Source organism: Malaya genurostris, chromosome 2 (assembly GCF_030247185.1).
Source record: "Malaya genurostris strain Urasoe2022 chromosome 2, Malgen_1.1, whole genome shotgun sequence".
Classification (NCBI taxonomy): Eukaryota; Metazoa; Arthropoda; class Insecta; order Diptera; family Culicidae; genus Malaya; species Malaya genurostris.
In genome coordinates this window covers 49,242,005-49,264,133 of record NC_080571.1, presented here as the reverse complement: position 1 = coordinate 49,264,133, position 22,129 = coordinate 49,242,005, and the positions used below count along the sequence as shown (strand labels likewise).

Sequence of the window (22,129 nt, the reverse complement as noted above, 5' to 3'; positions counted from 1 at the left end):
GCTAACATCACATTTGCATCAACAAATTTAAGCCGATCTGTGCTGGGCCTTTAGCGTTGTAGTTGCTTTAATATGAATGGGAAAAGTTACAGAAATTGGAACAAAAAGTTTTAGATTTATGAAAAATAATTATATTTTCTAGCGAAGGCTAAGTTTACCTCTCAATCCTCCTATGTCTACATGACCAGAAAGTTTCTTTAAAATCCGAGAGGGTGCTGCTAAAATTTCAGCAAAATAATAATGATTTGGTTGTAATGAATAGAAAGAAAATTGTTGCAAGTAGGAAGACTCATTCGGAGTCGGATGAAAATCCCAGACGAAAGAGAAAAGTTATTTCAAATACTGATGATGAACCGCTTGATAAGAATATTGTTAATTGATAGAAATAACAAAAAGTCATACGCGGACGTTCTATCTGTGAAATTTTCTAGAAAAAGAACGAAAAGCAATAGAAATCGTAAGACTCGCTCGGTTATTATGATCAAACCTGTCGAGTCTTCGCAAACGAGTGGTGACACGAGAAAGTTTTTGAAGGGTAGGTGAGATCCAAGAACACATAAAATTAGCCATTTTAAAAATGGTAAAGATGGCTCGATTATTGTGGAGTGCGCAGCAGGAGAGGACATTCAATCAGTGAAAGAAAACATTGGAAACAATTTAGGAACCTAATATCACAATGCTGTTATACCCAAGCCCGGGAAACCAAAACTGAAAATAGTGGGGATGAGTGATCGATATTCCTCTGATGTATTTATTGACCTTTTGAAAAGTCAGAATCAGGAAATTTCGATCGAAGATGTAAAAGTTGTTGCTGACTTCAAATATAACAAATATAGTGTTATAATTGAGGTTGATAAAAATACTTATTCTAGTTTGATGGACGCCGGCAAGGTTTGCGTCGGCTGGGATAGGTGTTCGGTTTTCGATTCGTTCAACGTATTGCGATGTTTCAAGTGTGGTGAGTTTGGTCACAAGAGCACCGAATGTTTAAACAGTGAAAATTGTTCCAAATGTAATTCCGCACATAGAACATCTGAGTGTTCTTCAACTGAATTCATATGCGTTGATTGTCTGAAAATGAACAAAGAAAGAAAATTGAATTTAGACATTCACCATCCAGCATTTAGTAAGCAGTGTCCTGTATATCTGAGATTGCTTGAAACGAAAAAGAACAACATTATATCAATGGAATAGCAACTAATCGATGAGAGGCATTCAGATATTTTGTATTTGAACATAGCCGGTTTGTCTTCTAATTATGTCGGATTGCGTCATCTTATAGAGGATAGACATCCTTCATTAGTTTTGCTCTCAGAAACACATATAGTTGATTCTGACGCTTTCGATCAGTTCGGTGTTCCGGGTTACACTGTTGCTTTTTGTTTGTCCCATTCTAGGCACACGGGTGGAGTTGCAATTTACGCCAGAGAATCAATTAAATTCAGCATTCAATCAAACGAAGCAGTTGGAAATAATTGGTTCTTGAGTATATCAGTTGAACGAGGCATGCAGATGGGAAATTATTGAGTTGTATAACACTCTCAAAGTTCAAGCGACCGCCAGTTTCTGGAAATTTTAGAAAACTGGTGGGAGAATTTTGTTGATTTAGGTAAATTAAATATTATTGCTGGAGATTTCAACATTGATTGGCACAGTGATCAAGGTTCGAATCAATTGAAACAGTTAGCAGAATTCTTCAATTTGAAGCAAACTGTGAATGAATTTACAAGAATTTCGAGATACGTTTATAGGAACGTGTTTATTCAAATGTGGAATCCGATTGCAAGATTTCAGATCATAAGACAATTGCAATTTCCGTAACGAATAGCCCTAGAAATGAGGAAAATGCGGTGAAAATCATGTGTTGGAAAAACTATTCAAAGCAAACCCTATCTCGACTTGTACCAAGAAACTTGGGTTGTACACAGTTGACTGGAAATTTGGATCACAGGGCATCTATTCTTGCTGACATACTGAAAAAGTGTACTAATGAATTAGTAACTGAAAAGTATGTTAGTTTGAACAGCTCGAGTAGTTGGTACTCACTAGACCTCTTACGGTTAAAACGGGAGAGGGATAAACAGTACAAGAGATTCTGTTGAACTAACAATGATAGTCACTGGAGTAGATATACACAAGCACGAAATATAGGGTGATTTTTTAAGAGCTTGAGAACTTTTTTAAACAACAAAACGCATAAAATTTGCAAAATCTCATCGGTTCTTTATTTTAAACGTTAGATTGGTACATGACATTTACTTTTTGAAGATAATTTCATTTAAATGTTGACCGCGGCTGCGTCTTAGGTGGTCCATTCGGAAAATCCGCTTTTTTATCGACAAATTTTGTTCAGCGATGAGGCTCATTTCTGGTTGAATGGCTACGTAAATAAGCAAAATTGCCGCATTTGGAGTGAAGAGCAACCAGAAGCCGTTCAAGAACTGCCCATGCATCCCGAAAAATGCACTGTTTGGTGTGGTTTGTACGCTGGTGGAATCATTGGACCGTATTTTTTCAAAGATGCTGTTGGACGCAACGTTACAGTGAATGACGATCGCTATCGTTCGATGCTAACAAACTTTTTGTTGCCAAAAATGGAAGAACTGAACTTGGTTGACATGTGGTTTCAACAAGATGGCGCTACATGCCACACAGCTCGCGATTCTATGGCCATTTTGAGGGAAAACTTCGGAGAACAATTCATCTCAAGAAATGGACCGGTAAGTTGGCCACCAAGATCATGCGATTTGACGCCTTTAGACTATTTTTTGTGGGGCTACGTCAAGTCTAAAGTCTACAGAAATAAGCCAGTAACTATTCCAGCTTTGGAAGACAACATTTCCGAAGAAATTCGGGCTATTCCGGCCGAAATGCTCGAAAAAGTTGCCCAAAATTGGACTTTCCGAATGGACCACCTAAGACGCAGCCGCGGTCAACATTTAAATGAAATTATCTTCAAAAAGTAAATGTCATGTACCAATCTAACGTTTAAAATAAAGAACCGATGAGATTTTGCAAATTTTATGCGTTTTATTGTTTAAAAAAGTTCTCAAGCTCTTAAAAAATCACCCTTTATTTATTCACGGGCCCTGAAGTAGACTAGATATGAATACATACAGAGGAGAATCGATCAAAATCAACAAAACAGTAGAGAGTTATGGAAAATTCTCAAACAGCTTATCAAGCCTACACATAGTACATCGAAAAGCATAACTTTTGACGGTATAGAAGAACACACAGAACAAATTATATCTGAAAAGTTCAACAGTTAAGTAACACAGCCGGTGAATAACTATTGTAGACTTGATGAATTTCAACCAATCACTTTTGAACAATTGAAAAATATTTGTTTTAATTTGGGAAAATCGACTGGTATTGACAATGTAAACTCAAAAGTGATACAGGATTGCTTTCATGTTATCGGACACGATCTACTGGATTTGGTAAATGAATCGTTGTACACGGGGCACGTGCCAAAAGTGTGGAAAGAATCTCTGGTAGTTCCTATCCCCAAGGTTGCTGGAACGGATAAGGCCGAGGAGTACCGTCCCATTAACATGTTGCACACGCTGGAAAAAATTCTGGAACTTGTTGTTAAAGATCAGCTGATTAACTATTTGAACTCTAACAGTTTGCTAATACCGGAACAATCGGGATATCGTAAGGGTCACTCTTGTGAAATCGCTTTGAACCTAGTATTGGCAAAATGGAAGGAGAAAATCGAAGCCAAAGAGAGTATGTTTGCTGTGTTCTTGGATCTGAAGAGAGCCTTTGAAACAATTTCAAGACCTTCATTGTTGCAGACCTTACGGCGTTTTGGCATCGGGGGAATGGCACATGAATGGTTTGAAAACTATTTATGTGGTAGATCTCAAAAGACTGTTTTTAACGATGTAGTGTCCAGTTCCCTCGGCAATTCACTTGGTGTGCCTCAGGGAAGTGTGTTAGGTCCTATTTTATTTATTATGTATATTAATGATATGAAGCGAGTCTTACGTTTCTGTGATATAAATTTGTTTGCTGATGATACTATTCTGTTCATTACGGCTAAAGATTTCAATGAAGCTGTTGCACATTTAAACGAGGATCTAAGTTCGCTGGTTCGATGGTTAAAATTTAAGCAACTAAAACTAAACGTCGCGAAAACTAAATATATGGTTATTTCTTCTGTTAGCACTGGTAATGACGCCAATGTGGAAATTGATGGTGAAACTATTGATCGCGTTAGAAACAAGAAGTATCTTGGAGTCATAATTGATGAAAAGATAACATTCAAATCTCATATCAATAACGTCATCAAGAAGATTGTCAAAAAGTACGGTATATTGTGTCGTTTGAGAAATGACCTAACGATCCGTAGTAAGATTCTACTGTATAAAACAGTCATTTCACCACACATTGACTTTTGCCCATCCATTCTGTTTCTTGCTAATAACACACAAATCTTGAGATTACAGCGACTGCAAAATAAAATCATGCGATTAATTCTAAAATGTAGTAGATATACCTCCCCAGATTTTCTACTGAACGCATTACAATGACTTTCAGTGAAACAGAGAGTTTACTACTTAACCATGGTATTTATTTTCAAGATATTAAATGGCACGCTGCCTCGATATTTGTGTGATCGAATTGAAAGAGGAACTGATTTGCATAGGTACAATACTAGAAACGCATCTGATGCTAGAACACCAAGCTTTTTGTTATCCAGATCGCAAAACTCATTATTGTACAGGGGAATAAGTTTTTTCATTTCGATGCCAAGAGAAATCAAGCGCGCGACGACATTGGTAGAGTTAAAAAAAGTTATGTATTTCACACATAAAGTCCGCTTTGTAAGCAAGCTTCATGATATTTTTCATGAGGAGAGTTGGCATCACTGGGAGACCGATACGGTGTCCTGGCGCTGCTCTCAAAAAAGTACAATTTCAATGTGTTGTTTGATACGTATGGTTAAAAATTAGGTTGAAATAGTTATTTTGAGTGATAGTGCAAGTGTAGCAAGTGTGTTTCTAGTAGTCAGAGTTCTATTTATTGAATAATATTGATCCGCGTAACTAAAGATGCTCAAACGGCGAGAACTGAGAATTTACCGCCCCAAAATTCAACGATGATAACCTGTTAATCGATCGAAGCGCCGTATGCGTGTCATTGTCGGTGTTGTCGGTGCTTTTATTTTATTCTTTCGGTGGTCGTGTTTCATCTCGCGTTGCTGACAGCAAATCGAGCAGGAGACAAGGAATACTGGTGAGATCGTTCCTTGGAGATATTTTATATTTTGCTTACTTATATTTCTCCTGAGAATCGAAAATCAGGTTTTGTTGAGATCATATTGTTTACCAAAACATATCCGGATCTCTTTCCCTCCCTACTAACAAATCTCCTATCCCGTGATGCTCGTGGAGATACAGTGGTACCCGCGGTCTCTAGAAACAACGAGTATCGGACTAACATTCCTTCCTTTCCCTAAGTAGCACAGCCTTTGGTCGTAGCAAGCGTCGTTATTGATCGTTTAATAAAAAGTTAGGAGTGAGTGGGTATGTACAGTGAAAATGATTTGCTTCTCTCAAGCTTCATTTTCTTGGTTCATTGTACATTTCCACTCATTCGGTCAATCACGAAGTACAACTACGGGCGATCTACTTCAGCTCAGCTCAGCTCATAAAGTCCGCTTTGTAAGTAAATATTTAGTTAGTTAGTTCATTTTTTTTAGATTTTTTATTTTTTTTACGTATTACGAAGATTGTATTTTTTTGTTTATATATATTACTAGCTGAATTACCCCGGCGTTGCTCGGAAATGTTTTGGGAAGGTAAGGCCCAAGGGGAGAGTCGCTTAACACAAACTATATTGTGCCTCTAAAAAAACACGTGATACACCGGGAGCCTAAGTGTGCCACTCTGTGCCTTAGCTACTTGTCAAAACTAAGCCCTTAGTGTGCCGCAACTGTGCAACTGTATGAAAACGAAAGTGCCAATATTGATAAATGCACCACCGCATTGTGTTGATGTGTGATTGGCACATTGTTCTAAGCGTCCTCCCCTTGGTAAGACCTTAAACAAAATCTCGAAATTGTCCTGCCCTGTGAAACACAACTTAGACGTCAACCCGATTAAACTATACCTCGTATATGCATCTGGCTTAATTTTTCATGGTATTCTCGTCAAATCAGGTCTGTACATTCCCTTTTCCCTAGAAATAATCTGTTTGTCTAGAAGCGTCGTTTCTCGTCGAATAAATTTTATATTAAACTCCTTCTTTTTTAGTGAACAAACTACAGCTCTCCTCCATGATTACTCTTATGACCACCTCTGAGTAGAGTAGAAATCATCTGTGCTCTTCAAAATGTATCGATTCCCACATTTGGTACATATGCCAAACTTGGTGGCGATGGAAGATTTTGAAATTATTTAAAGAAAATTGGGATGTAATTAAATTAAAAACAGCAATACTGTCTACTACTACCTTGAATTTCTTGCCATTCTATTATTTTATAAAAAATAGGAGATGAAAATTTATTTTCAAGTCAAAACGTCGATTCTCTTCAAATTATAAAAAAATCATGATTAACCCATTAACATGGGGGGAAGCATGTTAAGGACACTTATTACACATTCTCCCCCCTTAAATTGTCCTTATGATCATCTCTGAAGAGCAAGAAATATCTGTGCCAAATTTGATAACAATCCGTTCAGCAGTTCCGGAGTTATGCCGTTATTCCCCCTTTTTAAAGGCAATTACTATATCCACCCCCCCATATATGTCATATCTCAGGTATGGAAAATGTTTGAGTGGTCTTCAAAAATTATCGACTCGTGTCAAATTTTATGAATTTTTTCATGACCCCCCTGTTAATGATACTTGCTACGCTTTCGCAATAAATTCCTTTATGACTATTTCTGAACAGTAAATACCTGTGCCAAGTTTTATAGCAGTTCGTGCAGCAGTTCTAGTTGAATTTTTTTATGACCCCTCCTTGTTAATGACACTTGCTACGCTCCTTCTCCTATTAAAATACGCTTATGACTATCTCTAACGAGATAGAAGTGCATGTGCCAAGTTCGATAGCAATCCATTCAGTACTTTCAGAGTTATGCCGTTGCAAACGTTACACCCCTCTATTTAAAGGCACTTGCTGCATCCACCCCCATATTATCATATCTAATATATGCAAAATGTTTCTATTATGTCCCTGACTCAACTTTATTTTTCGATACATCCATGCAGCGCGAAGTGCTTGGAATCCCGGATCATCTACGCTCGACGGAAATCCCAAAAATATTTTCAAGTAAGTTCAGTCATATTGACTCTGAGAAAATGTTTTTCACGGACGGATCGCGAATTGAAGAAGCGACAGGGTTTGGTATGTTCAACAATAATATTTCGGCCTCATTTAGGCTTCAAGAACCTGCATCTGTTTATATTGCAGAGTTAGCAGCAGTTCATTATAGTTTGAGTGTAATCGTCACATTATCTCCAAACCATTGTTTTCTCTTCACAGATAATCTGAGTGAAATTGAAGCCTTCCGCTCAAACATGGCTGGCATGAATGAATCGTTTTTCTTGGGTAAAATAAAACAGTGCCTAAACGACATTTTGAATAATAATTATCAAATCACAATAGTCTGGGTCCCGGCTCATTGCCCCATTCCAGGCAATGAAAGAGTCGATATTTTAGCTAAACGTGGTGCTATTGACGGTGAAATTTATGAGCGACCGAATGCTTTCAACGAATTCTATAGCGCCAAGTCTCGCCAAAGAACACTTGCCAGCTGGCAAGCTTCTTGGGATAGAGATGATCTAGGTCGGTGGATGCACTCAATTATTCCTAAAATATCGACAAAAGCATGGTTCAAGGGGCTGGATGTGAGTAGGGACTTCATTCGTTTGATGTCCAGACTTATGTCCAATCACTACACCTTAGATGCACATCTCCTTCGAATTGGACTTTCCGAGACTAATCATTGTGCTTGTGGCGAAGGTTATCGCGATATTGATCATGTCGTTTGGACATTCGTGGAGTATCGTGAGGTCAGATCTCAACTAATAAATTCCTTACGTACCCAAGGTAGACTATCCAATGTTCCAGTTCGAGACATTCTTGCTTGTCGTGACCTTCCTTACATGAAACTTCTTTATAATTTCATAAAGACAATTGGAGTTTCAATTTAACAATTGATACTTTTAAGGCTTAGTTCTTACTCCAACTGGGTCCGTTAGTTTAACCAACAGCTAAATTTGAACAGAAATGATGTAGTAACACAAACAAACTCGAAATAGTTTATGGAATTATCAAACAAAATGTATAAAAATAACACCTTATTTAATAATTCATAGCAGTTAATCGTTTGGTTCAAATAATATTCTTGAGTAGATTTAAAAATGACGAAATGCCTAATATGATATATAAAAAAAACCTTTCTTATTCCACCTAGTGGTGTAATGATGCCTTTCTCATATTACTTTTATTTTCAAAAACATTAATAGAAGATTCTGTGATGAATTTTTTTTCAATTTTGAATTAAATAAGAAATTTTCTTTGGGTATGAACTAACATAATTTTTTCAATTTGTAATCAATTATGTCAATCTAATAATAATTTTTCTTTATTTTGCATCGTCGCACTTAATGATAAAACACACTTTACCCTATAGTTCTGGAATCGGAAGTCGGATTCGGATGAAATTAAACAGCAACCTATGAGACTAAAGGAACTTTTATTTGAGCCTGTTTATGGAAATCGATCAAATCATCTCTGAGACAATTGAATGAGTCTCATTATAAACTTTTTGACCACTATTTCGGGTACTTCTAGAACCGGGACCTTGGACCAAGTGTAGCCGAAGTCGTTTCGTTTAGTGAATAACTAATATAACCCACAAACTGAATCAGTTTTAAACCAAATCTAGAAGAATTTTACCTGTTTTTTGCATCGTCGCTCTAAATAACGGTGTGAAATTCAATAGCAACCTATAGGACTACGAGATTTTATAATTTATGAGTGACATTATTTAACACATACGCACACACATACACGCACAGATACATACATTACTCAGCTCATTGAACTGTGTCGAATGATATAGAACACTTAGCCCTCTGAGCCAATTTTTCAAGTGATTGAACAAACGTTTTATACAAGAAAGTGTACTTTTATTTAAAAAAAAAGCTTTGTTATCATGATCTTATAATAACAAATTGAATAAAAGAGTAAGAATATTACATCTTTTTTACTATAAAACTATAAATTTCAATGTGGCAACCCTTCACGCTATACGAAATTGAACAAAGCACGCTGCGAATGGAGCAAAGCCGCACGTACTAGTTTTGCATCGTCATTTTGAATGACGATTTGAGTGTTTCAACACTATAATTTGGGAACCGGAAGTCGGATCTTGATGAAATTGCACAATATATTTAAAAACAATGAGAGCTTTAATTTGAACCATGATTCGTGGAAATCGGCTTAACCGTTGCTGAGAAATCGAAGTGAGTTCCGTTTTTGGAGATTTCCTTCACTATTATCGGTGCTTTCGGAAGCGGCAACCAATTAGATGAATTTCGCAGTAAGTTTTATAAAGATGTGCACCACGTTTCGCTATCGCTTGTGAAAAAATACTGAGATTGAAATATTTCACTAATCGCATTGTAATACCGGAGCCGGATCAATTTTTTGGCGACTTTTTAAATAATTTCAAGGCCTTTTATTAGATTCTTAGTTTGTAAAAAACGGTTAAGAAACTTCCGAGAAAATTGAGTGTGCATTTTTTAATAAGTTTGCACATATTTCCTTGTAATTCCGGAACCGGAAGTCGGATCCAAATGAAACTCAAGAATTTTATATGGCACCTTAAGACATTTCATTTGAATCTAAGTTTGTGAAAATCGGTTCAGCCATCTCTGAGAAAATTGAGTGACATTATTTGTCACATACACACATACATACATATACACACACAGATGTTTTGTGATCTCGACGAACTGAGTCGAATGCTATATAACACTCGGCCCTCCGGGCCTCGGTTGTAAAGTCGGTTTTCACAGCTATTGCATAGCCTTTCTATATGAGAAAGGCAAAAATAAGAGGAAATGTTTTATTGAATTCAAATCGTTGTGACTATATTAGAATTATATTATTATAAGAATTCTATGTAAAAGTGATGCTACGGTGAAGAAAAACTTATGTAAACTGTCTTCAGAAATAAAAGTATTTATGGAAAAAATACATACATATTTACATGTAAATCCTTATAATCAATATAATTAAATTGGAACCAAGTCCCCAAGAGCGACAAATTGTAACTTTTTGATTTCTGGCAAAGATATATTTACGGTAACATATTAGATCAGCGGATTCAATTACAACTTTCACAAGAAACTCGAAAACTTTTTCCGAGACCGTTGATGGAAAAATCGGTTCTGAAATTAACGAGCGGTGTTAGATAAAAATTTCACTCATTTGAGTACGAATAAATGAATCTTGAAATGAGAAAATTTGATTTCTGGAAAAGCAAGGTAATGGAAAACATAGAAGCGGAATTAAATTCGCTCAATATTCGATCAGTCCTACGCACTGATGAGTCATAGATGAAACGTAAAATAAATTTGATCTCGTACTGTTATCATACAAATCATATCGGCTTTCTTGAACAGCTTATTTAGTTCTGCTAAGGGAAATTTTCCATTGAATCGATATCTAATATGTACCCTTATTTCAGGTCACATCTAATACATATTCAAATGCTAAACGTTGCCATTTTATATCGAAAACCGAAGAGAAGAGCCACTAATCGGCAACGTGTACGTGTTCCAATATGTACATGGTTCGGAGATATTTGGCAAACGAACCCCTAATATGCACACCGTCGTCACCGGAAAACTTGGCAAACAGAACGCAATTCGCCTTGAAAATATACGGGAAGCCAGCACCGGGGAATGAGAATGTTTGCATGAATTATCCCAAGCACACATGAATAATAATTAACGAACCAGCAACAGAGTAAACCACCACCACCTCCGCCAGCTAAGACAACAACGAAAACAACCAACCCCGTCCAGCGGGCAATAAACTGCGAGCACTGAGCACACGCAGTTACGTCGCGAAGCGAAAGTAAGTTGAGCTTCCCGGAAACACCAGTGAAAAGCTGTCGTGTCCTGGGGGGGGTTTCGACATTTCAATTTGCCAAACGACAACGACGTCGCCAAAGAAGGGAAACGAAGGCCATATCTAAAACTATATACAAAATTTCTGCCTCCGGTGGCAGCGCTCATCCCACACCGACCAGACCCCATTATTGGATAATGGTGACGGTGCTTTCTGTGCGCAGCTTCTTGTAAGTGGCACAAATTAGTAGGGCAAATATTTACAAATTGGTAACCGGCTGCTCACTCTCGGATCATTTGAATAATACATGATGTACGCTCGACGTCCTTTTCTGCGTGTTACGCGATTGCTGTGCCAATTCTGGTGGGTGGATTCTGGTCTATAAAGCAAATTAACTTCAGCTTCTACTACTAGGAACTGCCACCGTCCTGCCAATCTGGACCCTACCGAAGAACTTGCAACATACTTCCGATGGTGCAAGACAGCACGAAGAACACTTCGCTGCAGCCAAGAGTTTGCAGCCAGCTAAACTTGAACTACAAAACTTGAGCGAAGGCGTCACAGCCGTCCTCTGGAGGACACAGATGGTGAAACATAAGCTTTCTGCGGCAACAACGAAATAACAACAACAACAACAACAGCAGCAGATTCGGTTTGGGTTGGTTCACCGCATAGCCAGCAAGTGCATTTGTAAACACACAGTACGGTAGAGATGAATGCAAAAAGGGTTGGCAAATTTGTTCACCGCCATCTCAAAGGGAATTTGCTGCTCGGCTAATAAGATTACACCGTTGGCTGGTGGTTAGCCGGGCATTATGCATGCATGTGTGGGAACATCAAAGCCGTCGGAAATGCGGAGCTTGACAATCGGAGAAGTTTTCGTAATTTGTTTCAGCGAATTTTGGATTAGTTCCTTTATGCTTCTGTTTTTTTTTTTTTTGGAAGTGATGCTTCTTCAGTAGATCAAAGCTAATTCGGTTATTCGTTTATTATTATACGTGTTCCACATATACTTGCTATGCGAAATACAACTTGGAAATTCATACTGGCCCTTATTACCGGTATCACTACACGGTGAAAACCAAGTGAAGTGATTGTAACCCTTATTATCGGTATCACTTCACGGTGAAAATCGAGTGAAGTGAATTTAGGTCCTTAGTACGGAAGTCGATTCAAAGACAAAAGTAATTATTTGGATGAACTTGAGTTCATTATGAACATCACGCCATCAATATTTCGTTGAAAAAATGAGTTTTTTCCACTACAGTGATCACCTCACTATGCGTGATACTGGTAATAGGGAAAATCAAGTAAAGTGACATGTAAGTGAAGTGAATGTGAAAATGGAAGTGAGAACGGTAATAAGGGCCACTGGGAAATTTTAGTTGCCCCAAAGCCATGCCACTGGCCCTTATTACCTTTTACCGGTATCACGCATAGTGAAGTGATCACTGTGGTGGAAAAAACTAATTTTTTCAACAAAATGTTGATGGCGTGATGTTCATAATGACATCAAGTTCATTCAAGTAATTACTTTTGTCTCAGAAGCGACTTCCGTAATAAGGACCTACATTCACTTCACTTGGTTTTCACCGTATAGTGATACCGGTGATAAGGGCCAGTGATTTTCAAACTGGTCCATACAGCCCACTAGTGGGCATTAGCTCATCTTCAGTGGGTAGTAAACTCAAAATTGTTAACAGGTGAGCAATGAGTCGCAAATAGTGGGCTTTGATACTTAATCTTTCTGTGAAAGGCCCCGAGTAAAATGTATTGAAGACAAATTTATATAGGCATGCGAAAAAAAATTCCATTACAATCTATCAGTTGCAAAAATAATGTGATTAGTGAATGAATGAATAAATGAGTGTAAATAGTTTCAATCAAGGATGGCTTTTATCGTATCAAAGAACGCTCACTGGCAACTCTTCACACGATTGAATCAGTGCCATTAAATAGAGACAGATATCATCGCAACAACAAAAACCCAGCATGGCTCATTTAACATAGAATCGACATCAGTGCGAGAGCGAATTTCTCTCGATGACATTTCTGAGAATCAAAGGTTAGCACGTTACTGTGGAGATCCTCTCTGAAGCAACTAACGGTCACTTATTCTCGTTTCGCGATCCGATTCTATACAGGCAGTTGTTAATTGCGATAGAATCATTTTACTATTGCCGCTTGTTCTAACTATGTGTATATAACATTTGTATAAGTTGTGTCTATGAAAATGTATGTGAATGCTCCACACAAGGGTTTTGAAATATTGCAACCTAGTATGAGAATCATCAAGTGGAATCATCGATTCGATTTTCTACGATAATTGTCATCTTGCGATTCTCTCTTGGAAAATTCCACACAGCAACGATCATTATCAGACTGTAATTTTTTTTAAGGGTGTGAAATACTCAGAGTATGAAGTGGAGCGAAGAAATGTAAAAAAAATCTCTTACGGTTCATGCATTGAGAGACTCGAGTTCTTTTAGCATTTCTACCGGATTGAAAATGTTGTATACAATATAGATAGCAATACCTCCAATCGGTAAACTTTAATTCTCTCAACGTTGGCAACACTTTTATACACATTCTGTCAAATTTTGACGCATATCGTACGATTAGGTTTTGTTTGGTGTCTATACAAAGAAGTTGAAAAATTTTCGTGTGGCGATTTTTATAATGGATGAAACTTTAGAACAACGTGCGTGCATCAAATTTTGTGTTGCAAATGGATTTAAGTGTTTCGAAGCGTTGAAAATGTTAGAAAAGGCCTTTGGATAATCGTGTCTAGGAAAAACACAGGCATACGATTGGTATAAACGCTTCAAAGGTGGTCGTACAAGCTTGGATCATGATGAGATCCTTGGCCGCCCAACAACATCTGTTACTGAAGAAAACATTGAATCGGCGAAGCAAATCGTGTTGCAAAATCGTTCTGTACCGATTAGAGAGATTGCTGTGTTGTTGAGCATCTCTTATGGATCAGCTGAACACATTTTAACTGATGTTTTGGGTTTGAAATGCGTCGCTTCTCGGCTGGTGCCAAAAAAGCTGAATTTCATTCAAAAACAGCGTCGTGTTGTTGTGTTGGTTGTGTCGCAGTTTTTGGCCAATAACTCAACCAATACCATCAACCAAGCACCGTACTCTCCAGATATGGCCCCGTGTGACTTTTTCCTCTTCCCCAGACTCAAATTACCATTGCGGGGAACGCGTTTTAAGACAATAGAGACCATAAAAGAGAATTCGCTGCGTGAACTAAAGGCCATACCTTCGGCGGCCTATAAAACTTGTATGGAAAATTGGATCAATCGTTATTTATTAATTTATTTATTTATTAAAAATTGAAATTTTGCATTTTACCTTTTTTTATATATATAAAAAATAGGTATAGAATTCGCTCAAACTTTCCAAAAATTTTCCGAGGCCCGGAGGGCCGAATGTCATATACCAATCGATTCAGCTCGACGAACTGAGCAAATGTCTGTGTGTGTGTCTGTATGTGTGTTGTCAACTAAGAGGTCGAGATCTCAGAGATGGCTGGACCGATTTTGATCAAACTAGTCGCAAATGAAAGGTCTCCCCGTCACCCAGAACGCTATTGAATCGTTTTGAGATCGGATGTTTACTTTTTGAGTTATACGAAGTTTTATGTCAAAATTTTAGTTTTTTGACAGTATCTGTCACCTTGAAAACAAAATATGTTTCCAGACTTAGATTCCGCACGGTAATAGCTATCCAACAAGCCATAGATTGTTAAAATCCGTCCATTTTCAACGGAGATATCGACATTTTTGTATAAGCGACTTTTCCCTCTAATCCAGCAATAGGAGTTTTGAGCGCTGTATGACAAAGCAATGTTTGGGAGCAACGTGAAACACGATTTTTTTATACTGCTACATACAATTGTTTCTAAGTACCAAAAAGACTGTGTACAGCATCCTTTTTCATGACAATTTGCCTTGGACCGATTTTAGCACGGTTCGTTTTTGGCAACATAATCGTTCGAGTATGATATGTAAACTAGATGATGGCAGCATTTTCAAGTTGAAAGTAATATCATAATTATATTGATTTAAACTACTTACAGTAATAAATGCTGGAAGAACATTACTCCCATATACCATTCGACTCAGTTCGTCGAGATCAGCAAATGCGTGTGTGACAAATAATTTCACTCAATTTTCTCGGCGATGGCTAAACCGTTTTCTACAAACTCAGATTCATATGAAAAGTAGTATACTCCCGAACAAGGTTCTTGAATTACGTTTGGATCCGACTTCTGATTGCGCAACCACAGAATGATATGTGAAACGAAATTAAAATAATGCAATTCATTTTTCTCGTAGATGGCTGAACCGATCTAAGATTCAAATGAAATCTAAGAATCATTTATGATACAAATGAGAGGTCTTAAAATCCTATGAAACATCTTACTTTTTAGTCAGATCCGACTTCTGGTTTAGGAGATACAGGGTGATTAGTATAAAAATGTCCATTTCACATAAATTAATCAGGTTTATCGGGTTTGCAGATTTGGATAGTCGATTACTAAATAAATTTATTTCAGTTTAAGCGGTATTCGTTTTTTAATTCGGAATGTACCAACCCAAATTTTTATTCGCACTACAATTTCTCAAAGATGTCTACACACTCCTCAGGTGAATTTAACTGATTTCGGCTACACCGATTTTAGAATTCCGGTTCCAGTATCGAATCGTTTCTCAAAGCTTAATCATTTTCTCAAAAAGGCCAAATTGAGCTTCAAAATAAAAATTCAAATTAAAGGACTTAAGGTCCCATACAAAATTGGTGAATTTTATCCGATTCTGGAATTACAGATGATGAGTTTTTAAAATTCATACCGATATAGAACATGTAAATTGTTTGGCGTATTAATTTATGGACATTCAAATCATTTTGGGTTATGCTAGTTCCTGAATACCGGCTCTGGAAGTACCATAAATGATGACGAAAAACTCTAAAGTGGAACTTACTTCGACATCTCATGGAATGTTCAATCGATTGTCACACGTTAAGATTGAAATTCGATACGATTTGTAGTTTCGACATTAAAGGGTAATGAGTGATTAATATCTCAATTTGCCGTTCAAAATGACAACAATGAAAATAATGTCATGAGAACTAAAACACCTAAGAATATCAATGCAAAAAACACATGCGGATTGATAAAAAAAGCTATCATCTCACTGCTAGGTGGATTAATCACGTTTTTTAATAAAATTCCGGTTCTTTTTTGATCATAAGGTATAGCAGCTTCTGTCAAATTTTCGGCAATCACCAACACTGGTTTCAATGATTCTTTAGAAATTCATATCATGTTTATATTCCAAACTGAATTCATACAAAGTACAGAAAAAAAACTCAGGTCCACGTTTAGAATCCAGATGGTCAGAATGTTTTTCAGAGCTCGAATCCAAAATCTTGTTCAGAATCCGGAGGTCAGATCCAGATTTCAGATTCGTGTTCGGAATTCAGACCCAGAATTCTGTTTCTCGGTTCAAAATTCAGGTTCAGATCTAAAATGTCTGTCAGGAATTCAGACCTAGAATCTAGACCTGGGATCAGAACGTATGTCCAAAACACACGAAAACCTATGTATTTCTATCAAGAGTTCAGGTCTATAACTCAGGTCAAAATGCAGACCTAGAATTCGGATCCCGATTTTCGCTCAAGAAGCCAGGTCCATGTTCTGAAACTAGGCCAGAATTCAAGTCAGTAGAAGAGTCAAGGTTTGCTTTCTCTTATTTGAAAGCTAATAGCTCAGTGATCTGTGAAAGGTTTTATATAATCTAACTACCAATAGAATCGAAAATATCAGCTGCTGTACAACAAATCGTTCGAGAAAATTGTTCCGAACAGTGTCTAATATCGTAGTGAGTTCCACAATTTGGTCCTTTTGTAAGGCAGGAATGAATCCCGTACAGCATCCTGATAGTTTCTTTCCATGAAATGCAAATCCAAAAAAATTCTGTGTACTACTAGTTTTATAGCCGTTAGGACCGCCCATTAGTGAAAAAGCTACAAACGAAATCACGTAAAAAGAAACCTCTTAACAAAAATTAGATCAGTTTGGATTCTATCGCCACTGCGAGCAGATGTATTGTGTGTCGTTTGCAAAGCAATATTCGCTTCCGACAAGAACGATTACGTCACAGCTGCCAATTGTTTGCATTGTTGAAAAAACAACGAAAAACGGACAACGGTGGAGAGCATCACACAAAATCAGCCGTTCTAATGGCAATAAATGTTTTCTAAAGAACTATTAGGATTTCTTGCTCGCAAATCGAAGGTAAATATCCTCAGTTTAGTGCAAATCTAGAACTGTTTGATTAGATTTGTGCACTTTTCGCTGTGTGAAATTCACAGTAATCGAGATCAAGTGAAGCCTTCTTTGATTTTGCGAAAAATTTGAAAAAGGGGAATGCTTGCATAATTCATACAATTGGTCAACTAATACCGTTTTCGTTTATTGATCAGAGCAGCCCGAAAGCTGACCCAGAGTCGCCCAAACAACGTTTGATATGTTTGTTTTAGCAACCTGAGGTCGCTCTAGATCGGACTCCAATCGCGTAGTTTCGCTCTGAAAATTTTCTCGGGTCGCACCACGCATCCAGGCGAGTTTGTTTATTTTATCTTTTTTTTATGAGTTGTTGTTTAGGGCGCGTACCACGTGTTCGTTTTACTCGGAGTCAGGGTAGCCCGCGTCTGGGTTCAAAAACGAAAACGGTATAATTGATATTCGGAAGTGTTAAGAAATATGTCAGTTGTTTTCGTATTCACGACATCCAGTTTTTTTTATTTAAAAGATATTTTTATTCAGGCCTATTTGCGTACAAGCTTTACGTGGCCGAATTAGCCGAATTTTTAAATAAACAATTTTTTGAAGTGGATCTCGTTGTCACTCTTTTTCTAGGAGGAGAAGAGCTTCCATTTCCCTCCTGCGAGGATTTAGGGACACTTTGTTCGTGGCTCGTCTCGTCCTCCATTGCCACATCGGTGGTTTTGTTGTTGATTTCCGTCTTCTTTTCGTTTTCCTTGTTGTTCGCAGTCTTGAACTCGTTGCTAGTTGCTGTAGGAGCGCATTGTTGTACATTGGTTGCTGTTGTTGGTTGGTTTGATGGTAAAACAGGAGTACTACGCTCACTACGTTGTTGAACGGTTGACCTTGTCTTTGGTTGAAGATGTTCTTTTCGCAGTTTCAGTGCAAGGTTTACCGTAGTGTGCAGGTTGTTCACAAAACTGACATGTAACCAGCTGGTTTTCATAGGTAATCAGCTTTTTACACGGATGTGTCCCACGCACGCCATTCCGGATGCCGGGGAAAAAAATCCGCCATACTTCTCTTTCGATGGAAAGAACTTCACCGTACTGCGACATAATTCCCCGAACGGACTGATCGTGGCCTGCGGGGGAAGGTCATGCACGCGTACTTGTATGGCATTGTCCACCATGTGCACAGGAATTTTGTATTTAATGTTGTCACACTCAAAGCTGTGCACCTCGTTGTTAACCGAAGCGAATTGAATTGAATCTCACTTACAATATTAGCGTCTAGATGCATTCGTTCTTTAAGTAAGATTTCAATTTCATTCAATTTCAGTTAGACCAGCAAACTTTGCAACGCTTGAAATCTATACAAATTGAATTCGGTCTTGCAGGCCAAGTTTCAGGCTTTGTTGAATCGTATTTGACCATTCCGTACACTCTATTGTTCACTACACTGTATTGTTTTTGTTTCTTTTGCAAACGATTTTCGACTGTGTTGGGTGAGATGCGAGCACGAACTGACGACATCCAGTTATGTTATGTCTCTGACATTACCAACCCGCCTTTTTTAAATCGTAACAGCCGATTTCAACCTAAAGTAGTGATGGATATAGGATATAGAAGAAATTGATATGCATGGATTAATATGCAAAAAATTATTTACACCTGGCCCCGTATAGTGAAGCGTGAGACATTTTAAATGCAAATAACTCAAACCGTCATCGAGGGTGACGATACAAACTCTACGAAACTGTGCTGAATTCAATGCATTGGATAGGTTGGTAACTGAAGATATCAGCTTTGATTATACCGTTTCCCGGTTCCGAAAGTACCGAAATTAATAGGCATAATTTCTAAAAACAACGGAATAAACTTCGATGTATCCAAGACAATTTAACTGGTTTTCGAAAACTCAAGGTCCTATAGCCTCATAGGCAGGGCCGGTGAAAGAGGTGGGTACGGTGGGTAGCACTACCCACCCGAAAATTCCAAAGGTGGGTAATTACCCACCTGAAATTTCGAACAAAAAATAAAGGAAATATTAGCATTATTCATAATAATAAGAATATTTTTATTGTAATTCGGAATAATAAATAAAATCAAAATTATAGAATGCTAGTTCTCAAGGTAGAGCAAGGGTGTGAAGATATACCGCAGAAAGGTGAGACGTGACAAGGGTCATTTCAGCAGGCAGAAATCTTTTAGTAACTTAACTTTTTCCTTCCAGCAAAGGAGCCGAGCTTAAGCATCTCATCAATGCGAATCACTCGGGTCTGTGAGATAGCGGAAAATACCGATAAAGGTCTTTTACTCTTTATATTCCGAACCGGCAAAAGAAGAATGCAGTGGCAAGTAAAAAGTAACATCTTTTGGTAGCTTTGCCGGAAGAAGACCTTCATCGGAATTTTCCGGCAGGTATTTAAGGTCGATTCCTCTTGTGAAAAGTGAAAGTTAAGTTACTAAAAGATTTCTGCATGATGAAATGAACCTTGTCACATCTCACCTTCTATATCTTCACATGAAGAAAATCACTCAAAATTTTTTGACGCAGGACTACGTTTTTTTATTCAATAATATAATATAATTTTAAGGCACACTGCTTAAGCTCTAAGATGCCAAGGGTCTTTCCTAATCTTAATTAACGACAGATGGCGTTTTCTTTTCTAATTTGCACTGCACCGGTGCTACACTGAGGCATTAATAAACGAACAAAAATGACGAAAACATAAACAGTGACCATTGACTACAATAAACAATTCCATTGCACAGAGCTACACCAAACTTTTGATGAGTGCTACACCAGTGGTATCGGCGCAGAAAAAGTGTAGCACTGGTATAGTGCAATTGGCAAAAACGAACGGTTTCAGTGCAGCTCTTGCTACACCGGTGTAGTGCAATTTAAAACCGAAAACGACATAACTTCAAACTAGAATAGTATCATTAGGAAATATCGTATCGAGGTCACGGATTCTCGAAAATTCAAATTTCTGGATCACTAGTGGCCGGTGAATTGAATATAGCATGAGAGTCTTCCAGATGGCGTTGGTAAATATCTATATTGGCCTTATCAATCAGTCCGTGTGAGTCCGCGGGAAAAATCATCAGGCTACGAAGACTCGGCGGGTGGCCCGCAGCCTGGTCATCGACTGGAGCGGTTCTCCGTTGTCGGTGATGGTGATGTTACTGAAGATAATGAAAGAGAAGTAAATATTGTGGAAAACGAGGTAAAAGGGGATGTGGGAACAGCATGTTCGACAGATATCTAATTAGTTGTCATCGAGATGTGTAGAGACGGGGGAAAGGAGAACGAACAAGTTAATGACAAAAAAAGATCTTGTTAGTTCCAATAAAGATGGTAGACAGGGACGGGGATCGAGAGAATCGGGCGGATGACTACATTTTTGCTTTCTATACCGGTGTGCAAATTCAAAATACTGAGAACCGTACAAACAGTGTTCAGGTTTTGACCATCTATATCTCAATCATTTTTATTTTATTTTCCATATCATTTCAAAAATTGCATTAAAAATATTTTTACACTTCGATTGGAGTAGATGAATCTATATCATATTTCAGATAATTGGCGATCGAAACTTCAGTTAGTAGTTAGTACGTTTTCAGATGGCTTTCCCAGTCTGAATGCTGGTATGACTCCGGATAAAAATAGTGGATCCATGTTTCATCCTCTGTTCCATACCAACGCATTCCATTTTATTGCAGCAGACTTTTGTTGATTATGAGCGGCCGTGTTCGAGATCCGTTTGGTGACGATTGTTTTATGCTCAGATTTCCGTACAAGATCGTAAAAGAACTTTCAGTTCATGTACTAACGATCTCTGCATATCTAATCTCACGAACTTTGATTTTGCGTTCATACATCACGATTATCCAAACTTGCTTAATTTTTTCCGGTTGACTGCTTCATTTAGCCACGTTCAAAATCAGAATACCACAAACCTTTATTTTTAATGGATCTTAGTGGGGAAAACACTTCTCAAGCTATAGCTGGGCTTGCGCGTTTGCGCGGCCCTTTAAAAAGCAATGTTTTAGCAACACACGGAATTCGTTATTTCCATTTTTCATAAATGAATTAGTAACGTCACTTATATATCGATAGATTCAGTGCTCGTGGTGCTATTGATGTTAAATGTTCTTTGCAGGTTGGCACTTTGAATTGAAAACAAATATTGGCAGTGATTTTTAAACAAGGTTAAACCTTAGATGCGAAATTTTGTTTTAAAACTTAGAACCGAAAACTCTTCAAACTTCTAATTTACGCGTTTCATGAAAAATTTTATAGAATCAATATTTTATTTTAAAAAAACGTCTGCACTTTTAGGGATAAAAATCATTTCCATTAGAATAGAGAAATACTTCGAAATAGTGGGTCGTTCTCCGTAGTATTAAAACATTACCCACCTGGGTGTAATATGTTTCACCGGCCCTGCCCATAGGTTACTACGAAATTTTACCCTGATTCATCATCCAGGAATTATAGGGTGAAGTGTGTAAATAATTTCAAGCCTTAATTTAAATTAACGCAGCAAAATACGTACAAATCAATTAAACTGATTCACTGTCGATATTGCTAGCCATCCTAATTAGAAACAGTTAAAATAAAATGAATTTCTAATCACTAATCTTGTAAGAAAGGTAAGGAATAAAAATTTGGTGATTCAAATTCTCCATTTTGATTAAATCAAGTAATACTGACATAAAAAAATACCTTCGAAT

The 22,129-nt window shown here is 37.6% G+C and overlaps 1 protein-coding gene across 1 annotated transcript in view; it reads left to right on the top strand.

Moving 5' to 3' along the window:
- The window catches only part of LOC131428614 (uncharacterized), an 85,865-nt gene that overhangs the window by 373 nt on the left and 63,363 nt on the right, over positions 1 to 22,129 (top strand). The window lies entirely within an intron of this gene.